At 43.8% G+C, this 18,042-nt stretch overlaps 1 protein-coding gene across 2 annotated transcripts in view; it reads left to right on the forward strand.

Annotated features, from left to right (window-relative positions):
• The window catches only part of LOC105453958 (protein FAM46C), a 111,454-nt gene that overhangs the window by 55,777 nt on the left and 37,635 nt on the right, over window positions 1-18,042 (forward strand). Inside the window, exon 1 of one of the 2 annotated variants that reach the window (XM_011696260.1) lies at window positions 4,621-5,431. The exons of the other annotated variant lie outside the window; for it this stretch is intronic. The gene's annotated coding sequence lies outside the window, so the exon portion shown is untranslated. Of the gene's footprint in view, window positions 1-4,620; window positions 5,432-18,042 lie in introns of those variants that run through there. 2 annotated transcript variants of the gene reach the window in all.

Genomic DNA, 18,042 nt, shown 5'->3' on the forward strand with positions numbered 1-18,042 from the left:
GACGTGTGCTCTTCCGATCTTTTAAAGGAGCATCGGGAATATGGCTGCCATTCCGCCATTTTGTAATATTATTTTATGAAAAAATTTTTACAAGTACTTCAATATATGCTTATTAACTTCACGGAGTATTAATACTTTATTTCATTTCCTTCCATTAAAAAAAAAATGTCGAAAAAGTGCAATTTTTTGGGCCGTTACAGTGGTGTTACCCCTTAACTCGAACGGGGGTAAGAGAACAATTTTACGGTAGCTTTGTATTTCACAACATTATCTCTGTTAGATCTGTTGGATATTGCGAATTAATCCAGCGAAATTAATTTCATCTATTTTTATTCTTTCCATAGCTATATTTATAGATTATTTCACAACTAGAGAAATCAATGTACCGTAAATTATTTTAGAATAATAAAAGCAACAAAAAATCTACAAAATTTTGCAAAATAAACTTTAGGTAAAACAAATAAAATGTAAGATTCTGCCCACTTTATGCCTATGGAAAAAAACCGAAATCTTAAATTTTGCTTTGAAACATCATGCAGTCGCATGTAGAGGAATTGAAATATCTTCAAATCATTGCGAGCTCATCGAGAGCTAAAAATCTGGATAAACTTTTCAAGTAAAACTATCTGCAAAAGTTGGATATAATTCGCGCGCACAGCTATATTTAAATGCTATACTTAAACTTCAACGATCGCGAACATTTAATGGGAATCCCCGGATGGGAATATCTTTTTTTTTTTTACAAATCCCTCTTTCATACGAGAAGTCGCACCGCTGCACCACCATCGACTTGTGGGCATCTAAAAAATTTATCATCGCTTCCTTACATTCTTTGCCTAACGATGAATGGCAGGATTGTTACATCGGCGGTATAGCGCGTCCGAGAATAGATTAACTGCCGCTTCGATTTAAAAGCACGACCAACACTATGACGTGAAAGTAACGATCTGATGTCGAGTCAATAACCTGCAATAACTGTTTGACCTAAAATTGTCTTTGGAATTGTCTGGAAGAGTTTTTCTTTTCCGCGGACACAGAGCCGCTCGGAACACACGACGCTCGGCCGGCCGCGACGACTGGGGTCTCTCTGGCCGCTTTTAAATCATTCCAATTCTAAAATATATTAATGAGGCATAGCTTAGTCCGACTTGTAGACTTAAATTTGACGTCGTTCGCACGCATTGTTCTCCTATACATACACGTCATGTTGTGTCGATATAGCTGCTCTACAATTCATATCGGCAGATCCGCGTCGTTCGATGTTCCACTCGCGTCGTCCTTCTGAACGACGCAGTTCCTTTCCTGCGTCCTTTCCTCGATCATAAATATCCATTCGCACTTATTAGCCTCGACAATGCACGGAAGAATTACCTCTGCCTCGGTATGAATAGCATATGAGTAAAAATGGATACACAAGCTTCGGGAAATCCAGAATTTTATCTCGTAAAGTAAGATAATGGAGCGCGCGTGAGATCATGAGCGATAATATTACTTTAACATTTTAGAAGACGTCCTCAAGATATATTTTTAGTGCACTTACAATAGATATGTTCTGTTATGTAAAACAAGAAAGCGTGTTAAAAAAAAAAGAAAAACATGTGCTAATGAAAGAAAAAGTGGGATTACATTCTGCAGATTTTAATCTGCTTCAAACATCTCGACTTCCATTGTGCTTTTGCATTGAGAATTTCTACGGGTGGAAGGGCGATCCTACGTAGGATCTAAGATACAGAAGTATATACTCCCGTTGTATAAATATAAATTCCTCGGCGTTCGTGCTGCGCGTTTAATGACGTAATTTTAATATCAAACTTCCACAAGTAGAGTTTAATACGAAAGTAAATACACAAAGTATGTACTTCTAAGTTCAATATACGTTTTATTCATACCACTCATTGCCTTACTATGTTAAACTCATTGCGAACTTTTCGTACGATATACTATATAGAAAAACGGGGGGATTTCTTGTCCATCCAATTTTATCCGAATTTATGATATCTTTTTACACTTTATATACATAATTTCGTACCGAATATAAAATTGAAAACAATCTTTAGAGTATCAACTTTAATATGCTCCATGTAAAGAAACGGAGATAGCAGTCATGTGCAGTATTACAAAGGAATTACGATGCACGATGTTTTTCTGTACTTTGCACTTGAGAATTTTTGCCTTTATATCTTAAAAAAAAAGAAATAATATCTAATCTAAATCTAATGTCTAATCTCGTTTGATGACTACGTCTGCATATCTCGCGTTTTTATACCTCCGCGGTGTAAAAAAATATTAACCCATTTCTTCTATTGTACAAAAAGACACGTTGAAATATCGATTCAATACTAATTACATCAAATTGATCGCTATCAAGCGCTTCGACGTTAACTACAGACTATCCCACGGATTCTATGGCTTCCGCTTAGGTGAAGTCGTCGATGTTTGAAGAACCGCATGGAAAGACAGTCCGAGGGAGAATCCGGAAAACGCAGTATGTGTAGCGTAAAGTAGGCCGGTGTAACTCTCGGTGCGCCGCGGAAGGACGTATTTAGCCTATAGGTTACGAGAAGCACAGATGGCTATAAGCTCTTATCTGACATCGATGCCTATAGTTCCAGTGTCGTTTCTAGAAAAGCTGCTATAGAAACGTCGAACGCGCGCGCAACCTTCCGCGCGCGCGGTGGAATGTGGACACATAAAGCTCCGAGTGGAAAGGACGAAGCGCTATTTGAGAATTGCAATAATTTCGAAGATAAAGAGCGCAAACAAGGTCGCGTAACGACTCGAAGTTGTCCTACTTATAGGCAGAAGTAATTGATCCGGTTATTACGTAAGACCCGGGGATTGAGGAACGTCGCAACATTGTCTCTCGCAGCGTGCATAAAACGCTCGCCTCGCCTCTCAGAATTATTGTAATGTAGCATACGTTGTAGCAGCGTTTGATTTCCATTTACGAAAGTCGAAAAATTTAGGCATTCGAAAGTCTAGGATTCGTCGTTTTTCTTGAGTATCTTCATTTGTAATATATATAATTTCGATAGACCAAATTTGAGCCGTATACGGCCTTGGTCAAAAATATTAGCCACTTTTGTATGTTTTTCATTTATCTGAAATTCTTTCACCTGTATTGTTTTCCATTGCCAGTGTTATACCGTTAGTTTAAAGGGCTTTTGAAACAAAGGATACTTCATAGCAAATTTTATAAATAAATTTTTTATTAAAAAAATGATATAAATAAATTTGTAGCTAAATGGTTAAATAATAGATCGTTAATAAGGTGACTAATATTTTTAGTTAAGGTTACATCGTTACACAGCGAGTACAATTTTAAAAAAACATGGATTTAAAAAATATCAATTTATCGTTTGCATTGAAATCGCCTTGAAATGATTATTTGTTATTTTCTGGAATTCTGCATGTCTGTTGAGTTAAAACACATTTCAAAATTTTTAATGCCTACACCCTATTTTTCAAGAATTACGATCGTCAACTAAATATAATAGAATTTGTTCATTTATACTGTCTCTTCGGGTTTCACGATATCCGCAAATTTAAAAATGCGTCATATCAGCCCAAGATTTCTCTCAATATAAACATATACGCGAATCATTCCTGCAACTTTTTAGCGACGCGAAATTTTCATGTAGAAAGAATTTCGCATACGTAATGTACCGTGCCGCGAGTGTAGCCGAGCTGTCTAATTCTTTACAAGTGCATTTCGTCAAAAGACGTAGTTTCGCAATTCGTAATTCTTGAAACATAAGACGTAGGCATTAAGAAACTCAAAACGCTTTTTAAGTCATCGTCAAGTCGTTTAAGATTATGACAGCTCGCAAAATATTTCAGAATTCAGAAAAATAAAGAGACGACTTTAAGCGTTCAGCGATACACCGGAAAATCGCGGAAGTCTCAGCGCACCGATCGATCGCGCAACACGCCACTGCTCGCGCGCGTCGTGGCCTACTCTCTCTTTCGGGCACCATCCGCGATCCCACGAGCGGCGAAGAGTCCGCTCTGTGCGCGCGCGCGCGCGCGCACGCACAGGAGAGAGAGAGAGAGAAAGAAAATCCGCGAGTCTCGCGCGAATTCGCGTTACGCGCTGCGTGACGCGCTCGAGAGAGGAAAATCGAGGGAATAATGAAAAAAAGCGCGCGGCGGTTATAGGACAATGAAACGCAAAGCCGAGAGTTTGTTTCAAACGTTACAAAGCTCCAGCTCACGCTAGCTAGAGGACTCGTCGTTTCGCTGATTCGCGTCCCGCGCTCGCGTTTCCGCGACGTTCTCGCTGCGCGGTCCGCGTCGTATGATAAACGGAGATCGGATCTTGGGTCGCGCTCGCGTTGCGACTCGCGAGCGTGTGTGGGCGCGCGACGCGGTGCGGCGCGGCGCGGCGCGGCGTCAGCCCGCGTCGCGGAGACGGCGACGAGGACACCGCGCCGCACCGCGGTGCCGCGTTCCGCGGCCGACCGAGGAGTTCGTCGTGGCGTAGGGTTGGCGAAGGGGGAGAGGGTGAAGAGGGGGGCCGCGAGCGGGAGCAGAGAGGTGGGAGGAACTCGTCGTCGGGATGGTAGGGGGTGACGCCGGAGTGCGTGCGCGCTCGAGTCGTACGCGTCGCTTGTCAGTGTCAGTTGGTTCGCCGCGGCGACTGGTGGTGTCGTACAGACGTGTTAAACTAAAAACCTTCTTCGCTCTGGTCGGCACACGGTACGCGGTTTTCCCTTTTGCGCGCACCTTGCCCACGGCCGTGTAAAAACGTACACCCGTTTTTCCCCGGTGCCACCGGCGAGAGAACGCGCGCGCGAGAATCGGAGCGGCGGGCTCGTGAACCGACGACGGGACGATCATTAGTCAAGGGGGGACGGAACAGAGAGCCCGGCTACGAGAGCTCTCGTTCACGGGCTTCGAGAAGCGGAGAGACCGGCCTGCCCGTCGACGGCGACGGGCGGCGAGAGAGACACCGCATACAGGGCGCACGATCTCTCGTTACGGGACGCGGAACCGCGAAAGGCGCCAAGTTCTCCCGACGGTGTTCTCGTTATACGTTACGACGCGCGCGCGAGATTCGACTCCTGGTGGCTGCAACTGAGCTCGACCGGTTCGAGGAAACAGCCGCGGCGGTACGCGGACTTCTCGGCTATTCTACCATCTCGGCGAGTACCTGTCCGTCGTAGGTACACCCCAGCATCGTCGAGGTAACGAGAAGAGAAGGCGGGCACACTCAAGTGCGCGGTCCTCTGAACGGCGATTAATAACGCAATTGAGAGGCGTCGATATATATATATATATATAAGAAGCGAAAACTCTCGGGACAACCGGATGTTGATTTCTCTGCATACTTGTATATGACAACACACTCCGACCTCACGAAAGATCAGTGAAACGTGCCGTGACCTAGTGTCCCGACGAACGACAAGGAGAAGGAGGCTTGTACATACTCGTAAGTATCGAACTGTCATTAATCTCGTTCGCCATATGTTAGCCCTTCGTGCTCGATTCCCGCGGACTCCGTGACGGGGACAGGAAGATTCGGGGTGCAAGGAGGACCGATTATCGGCGCCCTCTCGATAGCCGGTCGGTTCTATCAGTTTTACACCTCGAAATGCTCCGAACTTCTTCACGGTGCTCCGTTTTGATTTTGAATTAAGACGTAATCGCGTTCCTGTGAACTGACATTTAGCGAAGGAAACTTGGAGAAGTCGCTCCGAGGCGATCTCGAGGGACTTCGGAGTCACTCTGCTCTCTCCTCGAGTTCGTTCCTTCGGAGCTCGAAAAACCCGCCGCTCGCAACACATCCGTGCGCTATATACACATTCGCGTCCCGCGCGCGACGAACGATCGCGCTCTTTCTAGAACGTCGCGGTCCGCGCGCGCACGCGCGCGACCTTTCGCGAAGTCCTCGCCTGCCTCCTCTCGCTCGAGAGTACATCCAGACGGAACTTTTTGCGCGCCGGGAACTCCGCTGGGTGTCGATGCACCCCCCGCGGACGCGAGAAAACATGCGCGAGGGGGTAGACGCGCCGGGTGAAATGCGATCGGTCGAGGAACTTCGACCGCGACGGTCGCAAATACGGTGATACCAATTAAATATCAATCAATTGTCGTGTGCTCGCTTTCATTCCTTCCCCTTCCCTTCCCTACCTCACTCTTGAGTCTCGCCTGGTGATCAGCATTTAAATCGAGTGCCGCTAATTTCTAACGGCGAATGCACTAAGCCCATATCGGACTACGGCATTGGGAATTGCGAATTGGAGATTAGGAGTTCAATCAATTTAGAACGAAACGGATTAAAATTATCTGCTCCGTCAAATTCTAATCTCGAATTCGCAATCCTCAATCTCCAATAGGTGGTTTGATACGAGTTTTATGGATAACGAGAAGTGCCGAAACTGTAATCGAAATATCGGCGGGATCGTTAATAAATTAGCTCCGAAGTCAGTGACAGTTTCATTTGGTGACTGCGCGTTAATTACAAATTGTATTTATGATTAGGCAGCTTTTTTTTGCGGAGAAGATTATATTTACTTGACTTTATCTAAGCGGCGGAAGTGGATTCAATGGCCGTCCCGCCGATGGCTATCGATCATTCGCCGGTGCGTCTACTCGAGACATTGTGTGCGAAAACAACACTCGCGGTTCTTCCTCGTTCCTCCGTTCGTAATTATAGGATAGTGGTTCATTTTGCGCAGTCCACTTTCACTCTGCAATTTAAATCACTTTATGACTACTACGTTTCTCAAACGCGGAACTGATTAACCCTTGAAAAGCAAGAAACGTAACAATGCGCGTTTTAATATGTAAATCGAATTTTCGTAAAACGATACAAATGTATAATTTATTTCTTAATTTGGGACGTATCGCGATATAATATTTAAATTCGTGTGAAAGTAACAGTGCAAGGCACAATTCTTATGTTTTCGTAACACTTGGCTCTCCGAAATATATTTGGAATACAGTTCGTACATAAACATTCACTGTTTATAAAGTTCGTCACGCTAAATCTTGAGAATACAGCGTTAATAATTAATGAGCAGACTCGATTACTGAAACTCTCCGGAGATACGCTTTTAATTCGCGACTCGATTCGTTTTCAACGGCTATACAATGTGTATGGTGAGGAAATTGAATTACAAGTGCCGCGGCAATTATGTCATTGTGTACACGTGATACTCTGAGGAATCGACTGTTTTGCGGGAATAGATTAGTAGTCAAGGTCAGGATATCTTACTTGCAACAAATCGAGACACACACACACACGCACAAAATAACACATGCCCGCGCGCACACATACGTACACGCGCACACAACGTATCCATCGCGGATCGCTGGCGCAAATGCCTTAATGTACGTATACGTTAATTCATCCGTTACGTGCGATCGCGCGCGAGCGGTGTATTAAAAGCCGCTGTCGACTTGTTTACCGTGTCTTTAACGAGCACTCTCGGCAATATGGTGAAATAATTATTACGTCGCGACGCTGAAAAGGGAAAGGCGGGGTGGATATCGGGATTACGCAAAACGGATCGGAGGCGTCCATCGAATTATCCGATTTATTTTCACGCCAAATGAAAACACACGTCGATACATATGTAAAAAAAAAAAAGAATAAAAATGTAGTATAAGCGTTTCTGCGAAATATCCGTTTACGGCATGTATAATACAGAGCTTCAGCGGAGTTTTATCAAAGCTCCGTGGATCGCGACATTCGAATCTGCGGGGCGGGATAACGCGAAAAATACTTTCTGAGAAATTTATAAACGCTCCATTCTCTTGTATTTGCGCGGGAAGTTCCGTGACTTAACAATTAATTGTCTGAATAAAATGACTAATGACAAGCTGGTAAACAAGCTCCATCTCGCGATCTTAGCATTAGCACGGATTAAATTACATTGTACTGCATTTCCGCTTGCAGTGCGCTTCTCGAGAAAAAGAAAGAGAGAGAAAGAGAGAGAGAGAGTGAAAAAGAGGAAGAGAACCGGTTGAGACTATTCGTTAGCGCGGAAGACATTTTTTTAGCTCGTAAAATCGACGAGGTCATTTCTCATTTCACCTTTCGATCGCGGCGAACGGCTACAGGTTTGTTTTTTTAAAATGAATTTCTTGCTCTCGGTTCATCTTTTCTCTTTTTCTTCGCGTTGGAGAATGAAAAAAGAGAAGATATAAACGTAACAAACGATGTATATATATATATATATATATATATAACAGGTCACGAAAGCGATCGAACGGGGAGACATTTTCGAACTCGAAATCGATTGACTCGGTATGTCGCTATACACGAGATAGTCTCCAAAATACCGGAATATACCCGAAATACTATCCGAATTTCTAAGCAGTGACATCACCAATCGCGGCGTCGGAGACGTCGAGCTATAGATAGACCCACTCGCGACGGGTCAAGGCATTTTTCCCTTTTTTTCTCTCCTCTTTTTTCCTCTTTTCGCGAATGCCAGCTGCGAACGGCACGAGTGGAATAATTCGCGCGAGAGAAACGATTGCGCCAGACGCATTTCGGAACGCGCGCGGTTCGAACGGCCCCCGCGCCGTCTGGTGTCGCCCCCGCGTCTGGCGTTGCCCCCTCCCTCCTCCCCCTACCCCGCTTCTCTACTTAATCATTTTAACATTGTTCGCACGAAGATAGATAATCCGTCGATTTATGTCAGCCAGTTTGAGGGAGGTGTCAATGGAATCTTAAGCAGAGATTTGCCAAGACCCTAATAATGCACGCGGCGGCGCGATGCGACGCGTGTGCAAATAAACGCGCGCGCGCGCACGCCCGCGTCGTTGTTGATTACGTTAGCCAACAGGTTGTTTCTTGCTCGCGCAAGAACAAAGCGCTCGTTTAGCTCAAGTGACATGCGTTTGTCTGTTTGCGCGAGCGCGCGACACCTACGGAGTTTCGGAGTTTGCATGGAGCAGCTGCGCTCAGCGGCGTCCCGGGAACGCGCGCAGCGTCGCGTAAACTTGTTTGTCTTAATTACTTGTTTGCATACGACGATCGCGAATTAATATTGGAACAGTTTAACAACTGATTGCACTCGACGGGAGGCTGAAAAACAATATTCGTAGACTGTCTTGCATAGAAAATTTATTTTACACGTAGGCGGAAATTCTTACATCTCATAAATCTACGTCTGAATTAATTACTAATCCATCGCAAACTATTTTGTATATTCTAGTGAGATAATGCCACTATCGGAAAATATTTTAACGAATAGATTTTTTTTTTAATGGTAGTTGCGTTAAAAAGAAGGAATTTATTTTCAATATATATACATACCTGTTATGATTATTATATCTAAATTAGACAGTCTCTACGAGCAATCTCTACGATTACGTCATCGGCGTATCATCGAAATGAGATCTAGGAAATTTTTATTCTCTCGAGGAAGCACAAATCTGTCTCTTCCTCTCCCTCTCTCTCTCTCTCTCTCTCTCTCTCTCTCTCTCTCTCTCAAGTTCGATAGTAACGCGATTTCATCACGTTGCTTGTTGCTAATGCGCAAATAAATAAATTGGTTCTCGATGGACAACACGCAGTATTAAAATATCTTCACTTAAGTATGTATATGCATTCTATCTCGAATCATGCAAACAAAGTGCGTTTATCCGTTAAATATTGAAATGTTGAACGTACGGCAAATGTATGCCGCAAAGCGCCACGTATCGTATTATTGTATTGTCGCGTTCACGGGTATTTGTTGCGACTCGGTATTTGATGAGCAAACGTGCGTTCCGGGGAAGAACCGGCTTTATTCCGGTCGCGCCGCATTATGATTCCTATTAAAGAGCGATAGCGAGATACCGATGTGTGTTACGTACGCGACGGAAAGAGAGAGAGAAAGGGAGAGGAAGATAGAGATACGACGGTGCACGTGCGTCGAGAGATCGTGTTATAATCTCTCCGTTGAATTTTTTGATCCCGCATCCTTTCACTCACCCGGCGGCCACTTCCTCCTTTCTTCGCGAATCTCCTCGCGGGATCGCGAAGTATATGATGCATTCCTGACGTTTCCCTGACCCTGCTTCTCACCCGAATTTCCGGTCGAAGATATCGCGGCTCGCGAGCGTAACATCGCGCACGACACGCATCGAATCCGTGTTGTTATCGCTCCCGTAAGATACCTTTCACCCAATTTCCGCCTTTCGGTTACGCCGACAGGGCCCTCTTCTTACTCGCCCGATGCGACGCCCTGCCTCGCGCGACTCGTTCCAATATCGATTTTTCCCTTCCTTTTTTTTCGTCGAGCACAATGGAGCGTCGTCTATTTGGAACGTGACGTGCTCGCCAGTCGACCAGGCATAGGTAATCTTCATAGTAATCACTTAAACGGCCCGATCCCGCCTTTCACTCCCGCCGGAGTACTTCCTCCTTTCTTTCGGATTTTTTCACACTTCGCCATTCTCCGCTGCCGCAAAGTTTTTTTTTTCGAGTTTCCGGTGTACGTTAACCGATTAAATTACGGCGCCCCGCCCATCAGGTCATAAATATGAGTTCGCTAAAACTTTTCTGTGTCGGAGTGGTCTTTAGTCGATACAGCAGATGGCTTTTAACGGCAAATACGATACGGTTTGTTTTTCGAATAGCCGTATTTTCCTCGTGATATCGCGACGCGATAGGTATCGAACGAACTTTTCTTTCGTCAACTTTATTTTTTCATCTCTCCTCGATTTTAATTTATTCACGTTCACAGGCAGCTCATAATAACGCAACCACTGCAATAACTTGCAACACTGTCATTTTTCTTGCATTATGCTGATTAATGCCAATTTTAGCATAATTCTCTTTTCGCTACGTCGCTCTTTGCTGCGAATGAATTGCGTTTCTCGGTATCCGCGAGTATCTCTTTTAGTTTTACAGAACTTCATGAATTTCATCCTGCGTATCGGTTAAAGCGATCCTGAATATATGCCAATACGACAGTAACCAGGAGTTTATTGGGATATTAAACTTTACGTCCCACTTCTTTCCACTTTTTTCGCGCTATATATACCTCGCGTCTTTATCGAGCCGGGGAATCTTTAGCGACCCACGACTCTCGCGCCGCATTTCGCCGACGAGACCGGAAGAGACAACCCGTAAAACGAAATCCCGCAAGGGTAATCGACCGACACACGCGACGCTCTCTTCCGAATACTTCGCACCGAAATCGCATGAGACCTGTCGCGCAATCGTCGTTTTCGCGCGCGCGCAAAGGTCAAGGGGTCCGCCAATATTTTCGCAGACGGGACAACTTTACGACCGGCGTATCTCCGCGCGACGACGACGGCAGTATTTATTCCTACACTTACACCGTAAATTCGCGTAATTCGACGTTACGTTCGCGACACGTCGTTTTTATCGGCCCGTCAATTTTCCGCGCATCCGCGTGCACGTCCACGCGCGGGATACTCTCGCGTTTTTATAACGGCGATAATCTCGCCCGGCGCTGACCAACGCGGACGCGGCGCGGCGGCCGCGGCGTGCCGTTTATTCTCGCGGTGCCATTCGCTCGATCGAACTTCGAACTTTCGAGACGGACTTCGCACTCGAATATTATCGGATGCATGGATGTACGTTTTTGTATTTAGATACGTGACGATTAGACATGACGCGTAAAGTTCGTGTCACCGTGATGCGGACCCGGATTGGATTCGGTTTGCGAATTGTGAAGCATCGATCTGTCAAATCCGATTAGCTGGTCAACGATTTTAACTTCACTAGTAATCGTTGACAACAATTTATACATACCGTTCTTCCGTTAAATTCGTTTCGATTGTTTGGATTAAACAATTAATTATGAACGGAGCATTGAAATTTTATTAATATTCAAATCCGGGTCGGCTCTCTGAGTTGGAGAAGGAGGGAAGAGCACAGGGAATCTGGGGCGTCTTTATGTATCGTCTTTTGCATATATCATTTCACATCTCGCGCGGCCGAGATTCAGTAGCCGCAGCAGCATCTTCCCCGCGATTCTCTTATTCATAATTCCAACGTCCGTTATTCATCATTATTAATAGATCAGCCGTGCGCCGGCGCGCGTAACCTTTCTCCCGCATATTAAGCTTAATAAACCCGACTCGCGGCAGGCGACAATGCTCACGGCGCAAATGTTCCAGAACCGGCCGATTACATTACGCCAAACAATGGTGCGTCGACGTTCGTTTGATCAAACGGGTCATTTGTTTCATATACGCGCCGCGCCGCGCCGTGCCGCGCGACGCTGTATATTGACGTAGGCGTAATAAGTTATGTTTCTCGAAAATATCAGCCGCGATCTGCGATTGTGAAACGGATCTATTTGCAACACGTGCCGCGTGCGGCGTCGATTCCCCATGGCTGGATGTCATCGCTTTTATTATCCTCGCGAATACCTTCGTCCCATATCGTCTCTGAATCCGCCGCGCGAGTATACGCGCCACTGTAAGTTAAAGTGAGCAAACATGTCAACAATCTGCTTCACGGAGATAAGTGAAATTCCTGTCGGAGTCGAATCCGATTTGACATTAGAGGGATCTGCTCGAAATTGTAATGGGCTGCGTTCAGGAATTCACGGTGTATATCATATTATCCTTGTTATTCACCGAATGTTAAACAAGGATAACATGATATCTAGATGCACCTAGGCGAAGTTTCTGAACGCAGCCCATGTGGAACTCCGGAAAGAAGACGTTTGAGTAAGGCCGAACCGATATATCGAGATGTATCGCCTTTAATAACATTTTATCGTGTCGCGTGGATTATTAATTGAACAAGATTTCCGGTAATTCGTAAACTCGTTCTAGTCACAAGTATTAATCTCGACTCGCGATCTGTCGTCTCTGATCGTTTCTCCCCCCTCCCCCTCCCTCACCCCTTCCTGAATTGTGTTTACGTTTTATTCCGATAATTCGCTCTTCCAAACAGCTTGTACAGGACGGCGACATCCGGCTTGCCGAAGGTCAAGTTTCGGAATTCGATATGATTGAGTGAGTGAAGGTGATGGTTGTAGTAAACGCGCGCGTATAGCCTGATGAAAATTCATACGTACAACCTGGGATACATTAATTGTATTCGAATTTTGCAAATTTAGATAGTTATGTATAGATAGCGCGCGGCCGCTGTAAAACCAAATCGGGCATCGTGCCTCTAAATTCCTGCAGAATTACTACGACGTTCAAGGTGTGCATTAAAATTCTTGTTGAAATGTAAACTAACCGGAAAGTCTATCAACAAAAAAAAACAGATAATATCTTCGAGACCGAGAACTCGATTTGCCAGAAATAAAAGGCGCGTTTTAATATGCATCAGCCAAATCGAAACCGACGCGTTCCAAATCTGTTGCATTAATTATTAAGAGAATTATATATCGAACGTCGTATTAATAGAACGTGTTACAATGAACGCGCGTTATAAAGACAATGGGACGAGATCGCCGAACTGCAGCCGAGAGCCCGATGAAAGTGGGATGCGGATAGAGGACGACGCGGTTATAAGGGGTTAATTCTTTCTAGGTCGTTCCGGCGTGGCGATGCAGTGAGTAAGACGTATATTCGCTACTGTGTATTTACCGCGGCGAAGCCCACGTTCGCATTGTTGCAAAACGGGGCGCGCGTGCGCACGTCTTCCTTGACATTAAAATGTGCACTTACATGCGTTCCATCGTGAAAGCGTAATATCCTCCCGCCCACCGTTCTCTTTCTTCCTCCCCGATCATCTTCCCTCGCCGTTCTGTCTTTCTTCTTCCTCTTTACCGTACGTAATCGCTATACAATGTGGGCGGCGAACGAGTCAAGTGCGCCCTTCGGCTTTATGAAAAATTATTCCGTTATTCGTCGTCATTGTCAAATTACATGGTAAAACGCAATAAGCAGTTTTAAAAATACTAGCATTTTTATATTTATAGTGGGATCAGAGGTAAAAATAAACGAAGGATGATACGTGTTGCATCGCGCCCGATATACGAATATTGATAACATACAAGACAATTATTTTTTACAATATTGTTTTCTCTTATTTATAATATATTTTCTATTATTTATATTTCTTATTATTTTATAATATTATTTCGTATCAATATTCTGTGTACGTACACTTGTTGTATGTTGTATGCTAAATTTTCGCAATTTTGCGAATCAAACGCGTTGCCCAATTTCATTCTCCTTTCGCCATTCTCGTGCTGCTAAGAGCGTGCGCTCTCATGTTTCTTTTTCCTTGATTTCGCATGACGCCCGTATATATAAACTGGTTCGCGTCTTCTCATTCTCATGTATGAGCCGAGTGTTTTATCGGTGCGAGTACCTACGCCTCCTCGAGTTACGTTGACCGACGCATTTTTCCAACGGTCTCTTTTTGCCTGAAGGGGCAAAAAGAGACTGTTGAACAACTTTACGTTGATTTATTACCACCGAAGCCTTCCTTGGCTGACTTTTTTAACCTGGAGCTTAATCACCGGGCTATTTAAGACATGATACATTCAGAAATTGTGAAAATACCAATTAAACTTTTGTTATGGAAGATTGTCGATTCCGGAGTTCGACGGAAGATCGATCTCTGGCGATTGTCCCGGGGCACCGCGCGCATATTTATCATGGCGCTTATCGAGCTTCGTTTTTGACGCATTGCTCGCCGGTATACAATGTCGCGCATTGCGGCATTTTCTTTATCTTGTCCGCCGATCGAATGTTATTAATGGAACGAGGCGTACACCTTGCACACGCTTCTTGTTTACGATCCGCGTCGTTTTTCTCTTCATTCCCGCGATGTTACATGTCTAAATGCGTCACGCCGACGGATCTCCCTTTTATTTTTCATGGTCGAATATCACGCGCGTTCGCGCCTGTCCTGTTGGGTCAAGTGCGGCTACGAGTATCATTTATACGCATATGCGCGTTTCGCCAGTATTTATTTTCTTTCATTATATTCGCGCAAAGTGTGGTATCTTGCCACACATTCTTGTTTCCGTTGACTTTTTTTTTCGTTTCTTGGTGAGCCACTATTTGATCAACCGCACCTCCTTGTTTTATATCCGTTTTATGTCCGCGTTGCTTCGCCTGCCTCTATCTGTCTCTCTTTCTTTCTTATTTCTTGTTATCTTTTATCACTCAAAACTTCATTTTCTGATCTGACCGTCTTTCTTCGGTGCACCAACGGGGCTGATTGCCTCCATGCGTTTACTCGAATAAAACAAGGCGTCGTAACCGGTTCGAACGAAATATATACTTTCACAAATTGTGCGCCGAAACCTTCAGTTAATAAAATATATGCGGATTAATAAAATAATTGCAGCGACGTCGTGTCATTATATTCCTTGGCTCTAACTAGCTCTGGAGCTAACTTTTACGACGTTTAATTGGACTAATTAAATAAATTGTCCCAATTAAGCTTCCGTCTATGGAAATATCCATTATATATATGATGTGACGTATATAAACGTCTTATCGGAAAAGATTATAGTCCTTATATTCGAATCATTTTTAGCGCCACTGAAAGACTGAAATTAGAATCATTTGTTACGCAATATTAATGCGATATTAAATATCTCCCGGCGGTAATTGTAAAATAATTATGATGGATATTGCTGTTGACATCGAGCATATTTTTTGTCGATGAATATTCGCGCGCGCGCGCGCGATCCCGCGAGACTTTTATCGTGAATTTATAACGAACGATGTTTGACCAACCCTCTAATTTTATAATAAAGCTCATTTAACCGTTATGTTATTACGATAACACTGCACTTGAGCGTAGTCTTGGCATAAATATTAGATTCTTCCACATAATCTTTATTTTACTTGGCGTTTACAGCTGAAGTTCCTTATATCTATATACGTCGCATGCGATTCTCTACTCTACTCAGGACGTATAAGCATTCATGCACGCAAATTGCGTCTCACCACGGTTAACATTCATGCTGTGGGATTAATTAATCCTGCAACACGCAATCCTTAGGATAACGTGTCGCGCGATGTTCAATTACATTACATCCTTCAAAAGATTTTATCTTTTCCAAGTATTTCCCGGTAAGGCTTGATTTAAATCTTCCCTAGCATGACTTCAACGATTGACTTCGAATCATCCATTATTTATTTTACTTAATTTGCTCGGCTAAATTAAGAGATCTACTTTCTTGGTTGCCAAGAAGCAGTCAATCTTATGCCTTTACTGAAAGGCAATTTTTTTTTTCGTAAATTAGATTCATCTTTTAATATACATAATTCTGTTAATATAATTCTGTTAATATAATTCTTCGTTAATATAATTCTGTTCTATTGCGTATATAATTATGACGTATACTAGCGAGATATTATTAGTATCTTTCACAGATCATTCGCGTTAATAAAGCTTGGAAGAAAATTAGTTGCAGTAATTGTAGTTATGCCAATCGAGAGCAGATACATAACTTTCGCGATCAGTTCCGGCAGACATTTTCACTTCGACCGTAGCGAACGTCTCGCGAAATCAATCCTCGGAAGAAAGCTAGCACTTTTCGAACTCTATTGTCTCTTTCGGCATTTCACCTCCGTTACACTTATACGCGCTCTGCAATGTGTGTGGATGACTCTACATCATCGTGTAATTTTGTTACGATAGACTCTTGGAATGATTCCAAAATGTCGAGGTTCAATAATAACTAAACGGGCGTGCGGGCACGTGGAATTAAAAACTGGTAAATCAGGTTGACGAAGGTCGTTTATTCAAAAGTATTTTAATTTAATATCTCGCAGATTGTACGTCACAATAAGAAGTCATAAATATAATTATGATTCGTTATACCGAAACGAATTTGATTTGAGAAAACTGACATTATTTGCATAATATATGGTTAATAAACAAGTCAATATAGCCTCGATAAAAATTTATACTGTAATTTAAAATTCGCTATCGGCGGATTCAACCGATAGTTAGTCTCCGCCATCCACAAATCGGCCATCTTCAATCTACAAATACGACGCTCTACGGGACACCCTGTATATTTGGAGCACCCGCGCCGAAGTAAGACGTAAGCCCGCGTGCGTGTGCACGGGCGTTCAAAACAGGTGGCGGCCGTCTAAGGTAAAAGTGCATAATTAATGTCCGTCTAAATACGGCGGCCGAACCCGACAGACTTCACCTCGGGCGCTCTGACTTCGTCGTGCCGGCCAATTAGAGGCCGGCGAATGTCGGGCGTGGCGAAAAACGGCCCCGAAAGTGGTCAGGCTGAATTGCGTTACCGCAAATATCTTTTCTTCTCTCTTTTTTTCTGTTTCGCCTTCTCCCCTTCTCTCTCTCTCTCTCTGTCTCTCTCCCCTCCCCTCTCTCTGTGCTCCGCTCCTGTCACTTCGCGCTTTCCTGCCTTATATCTTCTTTCTCGATCGACTCTCTACCCGGCCTTGATGGTTATTTTTCTTAACCGTCACGATTTCGCCATCGACGACGATCACGTGTCTCACGCGTGTAAAACATGTCTCCTCCTCGCATTTATGCATTTCTTCTCTCTCTCTCTCTCTCTCTCTCTCTCTCCTTTCCGTAATGCAGAATTGGAGCGTGCAGCGTCGCACGGTCGGTGGAAGTCAACTCCAGAATTATATGAAAGGCAGAAGTAAGAATGTTTCTTTTATGAAGCTGAAATCGACTTCGCCTTGGCGCAAACTTAAATACACACCCGAGCTACAAGAATTGTAGGCGAATATCAAAATTGTATTGTTTCAAGCGCAGTGTTCACATGTACAAAAGTATGGCCAAATATTCAACTTAAATATTGTTTAAGTTGAAGACATCATCATTTTTGAAGCATTACTACTAACAGCTCCCTATTAGCTTTTACTAGCGATATCGACTTGAACAAAAGGACACTTGATTATATACGCCCGGATATGTGCGTGTAATATTAAATTTATCAATGTAAACGTAGCGTGCCACTTACTTGTAACGTATTATTACGTGGTGTTCGTCATAACGAAACGTTGGCGTACATTTAAAAGGGGTAATATATAATGTATAATGTATTATAAACCCCGCGAAATTACATATTATAAAGCGATATTACGTAAAGTAATGATACACGAAATCAGGCTCTACAGCTACTTGAAATTTACCAATCGGCTTATACG

Source organism: Wasmannia auropunctata, unplaced genomic scaffold (genome assembly GCF_000956235.1).
Source record: "Wasmannia auropunctata unplaced genomic scaffold, wasmannia.A_1.0 LD335990.1, whole genome shotgun sequence".
Classification (NCBI taxonomy): domain Eukaryota; kingdom Metazoa; phylum Arthropoda; class Insecta; order Hymenoptera; family Formicidae; genus Wasmannia; species Wasmannia auropunctata.